Source organism: Nannospalax galili, unplaced genomic scaffold (assembly GCF_000622305.1).
Source record: "Nannospalax galili isolate Female #2095 unplaced genomic scaffold, S.galili_v1.0 scaffold341, whole genome shotgun sequence".
Classification (NCBI taxonomy): Eukaryota; Metazoa; Chordata; class Mammalia; order Rodentia; family Spalacidae; genus Nannospalax; species Nannospalax galili.
In genome coordinates, this window is record NW_008346082.1 from 988,702 (window position 1) to 993,167 (window position 4,466).

The following is a 4,466-nucleotide window of genomic DNA, read 5'->3' on the forward strand; positions in this document are numbered from 1 at the left end:
GCTGCGGAGGCTGCGGAGGCTGCGGGGGCTGCGGGGGCTGCAAGACGGACCCCGTCCGCGCCCCTCCCGGTCCTGCAGGCTCGCGCGGGGCACTCACCCTCAGTGAACTGTCTGGTCTTCGCAGTGGTCGGATGAACCTGCACGAAGACCTCTGCCGCGGGTCGCGCCCGGTGAGCTTTGCGGGAGACTGCCGGTCTTCCATCTCGCGGCTAAGCTGAACTGTCAAGGAACCCACTTTGTGCTGCAGCAACCTCAGCCCTCAGACTGTCCAAACAGCCAGCTTGTCAGGACACTCACCCTCAGTGAACTGTCTGGTCTTCGCAGTGGTCGGATGAACCTGCACGAAGACCTCTGCCGCGGGTCGCGCCCGGTGAGCTTTGCGGGAGACTGCCGGTCTTCCATCTCGCGGCTAAGCTGAACTGTCAAGGAACCCACTTTGTGCTGCAGCAACCTCAGCCCTCAGACTGTCCAAACAGCCAGCTTGTCAGGAGGCCAGTGTTTCTGAGAACCGAAACGTGCATTACAGCAAACTCCACGCTTTGAAGAGGGAAAGAAGACCAAATCCCAAAGCATCCAGTGATGAATTACAAGGGACTAACTGAAGATGTGCACATTTGCCCAGATCCCTTTAATCTAAATTAATTACACTTAAAATTTAAAGATACGTTTTCTTGTGCATTCAGTTTGCATATCTTGAACATAATTCACATTAATTTTTGAGCATCTAGTATATTTTTTTCATCCTGTTCCAGATGCTATGGAGGATGCAAAAAGCAACTCAATTTGTCCTAAAGTAGAATTTACGTATAGCACTGTGTATTGCTCCACTTTGAAACATAAAGTGCAAGGGTACTATTTAAAATGTCACTTGCTATGTAGCTAAGGTTGGTCTGTAACTCACTATGTAGCCCAGGCTGACCTCAAACTCATACCGGTTCTCCTGCCTTGGCCTCCCAGAGTGCTGGCGTTACAGTCATGAGCCACCGCACCTGGCTAAGTACTGTGCCTTTGAGGGATTGTACGGAGGTACAGGGATTAAACAACCTGCCTGAAATGACAGAGCTACTAGGTGACGGAGGTGAGATTAAAGTAAGGGATTCTGATATCTGAACCCAAACCCACCACCATTGAGAAAGGAGCAGCTACCAACCATTAATGCATGAACACTAAAATTAGTACTTACTTTTCAAGAGCCACTACATTATCTTCGTTTTTCCTTTTTTGTTAGTTTGTGAAACTGATATTGAAGAGCAGACTGAGTGTTTCATATAGTCTGGGTACTAGCTTTCTTTAGAATGACATCAGACTAACAATTTCAGACAGAGGTCTCTCTACTGTCCTTAGTGTTCCATTTCTTTTTGAGACAGGGTCTACCTGTAGCTCCAACTGACCTGGAACTTACTATGTAGACCAGGCTGGCCTTGAACTCACAGAGATTCACCTGCCTCTGCCTTCTGAGTGCTGGGATTAAAGGCATGTGACACCATGGCTGGCTTAGTGTTCTATTTCTAGGCTGTTTGACAGATCTTTGTGGAAGAGAAGGCTGTAATAATATCCCCATAGAAATCTGTGTTGGTTAATTCCTTCCTTCATTCAAAAATATGTATTGTGCATCTATAATATGCCACTTACTGTATATATAAGAAACAAAACAGTACTGTCTCAAGGAGCTATAATATAAATTATGGGGTTTTGCTAATACCTAATATAATCATAATTGCTTCCTTACCACCCCCCCTCCCCAAACCCTGTTGTCAGGTTAAGGATTCAATACTTGAAGCTTTGGGCATGGTGGAGCTCACCTGTAATCCCAGCACTGGGGAAGTGGAAGCAGGAGGTTCAGGAGTTAAAGGTCATTCTACACACACACACACACACACACACACACACACACGGCAAATTTGAGGCCAGCCTGGGCTACATGAAACCTTGTTTGAAAAACAAAAAATATGGACTTTATCTGAGATTTTTTACACAAGTATATACTTTACTTTCATCATATTCACGCCCATTACTCTCTCTTGTCGACCCCACCCCTGTCCTGCTGATCCCCTTCCTATTCCAAAATAATTACTCTTTTACTCTCCTCTTTTAAAAAATGTCTAGACTCTGCATGTGAGAGAAAACATGCATTATTTATTTTTCTGAGTCTGGTTATTTAACATGATGAGACCCAGTGCCAGCCAGGTACCTGAAAATGGCATAACTTAGGTTTTTTATGGCTGAATATTTTCTTTCTCAGTCATCTGTTCTTTTGATGGGCAGCAACGCGGATTCCATATCTTGCCATTGTGAACAGTGCCACAATAAACATACATGTGCAGAAATAAGAGCTTATGTCCTTGATGCAAGAATCTCTTCACACCCAATCTGCCAAAGAAACACAGGCACTGAGCTCTTTTGTTACTAGGACTGGTATTTGAAAATCCTGATATGAGACTGCTATGGGAGAATAAAAGAATCAGGGCTCGCATGAAAAAGACGATTTTCCATTGGAAATCTTTACTCTAAGCATTAAATATATTAAACATAGGACTTACCTATATCTGTTTATCCTCTTTTCCTTTCCTATAGTTTCAGGGTGAGAGAAGTCCCCTTATGTAGATTGTCAGCCCATTCATTTGTGCCTTTGGTTATGTTACCTTTTGTCCCTCCTTTTGCTTAATATGTCAGTCTGAACCCTTTCTCACTTACTGGTTCCCCCTTTGGCTTATAAATAGGATCAGCTTTAAGAAGCTTTTCTACTGACTTGTCCTACTTCAACTACTGTCTGTTATGGTTTGAAAATTTGTGTGTTGAGAACTTAATCCTCAATGCAACAGTGTTGGGAGGTGAGACCTAATAGTGATTAGGTCAGAAGAGCTTGGCCCCCCGAATAGGTTAATGTTATCACTAGTTGACTGATTGCGGAAGCAACTTCAGTCCTCCTTTGCTTTTGCCTTCTGCCTTCCGTCATGGTATGATGCAGCACAAAGTTCTTTCTAGATGTTTGTGCCATGGTCGGGCTTCCCAGCCTCCAGAATCACAAGCCAGGAAAGTTCTATTCATTATGTTTTCCAGTCTGTGGTATTGTTAGAGCAGCATGAAATAGATGAAGATGTTACCTAGTCCCTTTCTTATTAAACAATCTGCTTTATTGTTTAGAACAGTTTTAGATTTATAGAAAACTTGTTCCATCACGTATAGTCAAAAATACTTTCCCTCCCCGAATTGCCTCTATACTTTTGTTGGGATACAATTGCCCATTGTTGTCGGTGTTTGCTTATCTCTGAGCTCATCAAGTTGTACAAATTAAATGTATGCAGTTCTTTTTCTATCAGCTATTTCTCAATAAAGCTGTTAAAAAACCTTTGCTCATTGGGGGGGTGGACCTTTTTCTGGAGTGTGTGTGTGTGTGTGTGTGTGTGTGTGTGTGTGTGCGCGCGCGCATGTGTGCATTCACTAAATATTGAACCCAGGACCTTATACATGATAAGCAAGCTCTCTACTGCTGATCTAAAATCCCCAGCTCTGTATTTCTTCTTTATGACCATGGTTCCTGGCTTATAACTCCTTCCCCAGAAGTGGATTATAGAAACTCATCTCTCCTTGTCTTTAGGTGGCTATATAGAAATTCTCTCACCTACCTTGTCTGATAGTAAATCATAAGATCCCTCATTCCAGAGTGATCCTGCTCCACACACCTGAGGAAGGAATGCTACATAGACCAAGAAGAATCTGAACAGAGAGGCCTTCTTGGGGTTCTTTACAAGTCTCTTAGCAACCATATCTGTACCATAAAGCCTACATAAATACTCCAAAGGACAGAATTTGGAAGTTAAACATGTGGATGCTTGCAGGAAGGTGATAATAGATGCTTCCACATGCCAGGAGGGTTATCTACCCAGCTCCAGGGGGGCAGAGATTCCTGAACTTGAGATCCCTTCTGACAAAGACCTATGTGTCTCTTTATCTGGCTGCTTATTTGTGTTCTTTATGATAACCTTTATGGGGCTGGAGAGATGAGTTCCTGGTTAAGACCACTGGCTGCTCTTGCAGAGGACCCAGGTTTGGTTTCCAAAACCCACATCCTAGATAACAACCATCTAATTCCAGTTCCAGGGAACCAGATGCCCTCTTCTGGCCTCTGTAGACGTTGCGTGCATGGGTACCCTTGCATGCAGGTGAAACATTCATACACATAAAATAAATCATTGCTGGGAGTGGTGGTGCATACCTTTAATCCTACCACTTGGGAGGCAGAGGCAGGTGGATCTCTGTGAGTTCAAGGCCAGCCTGGTCTACATAGTGAGTTCCAGTTCCAGCTGGGGCTACAGGGAGACCCTGTCTCAAAAAAGACCTAAATAAATAAATAAATAAGAAAATAAATAAATAAATCTTTTTAAAAAATTTAGGGAGAAAAGAAAGTCTTTGATTGGTGCCTAGGAGATATGAAGGAGAAGTAAAGGCAAGAGTAGTTAGCATTA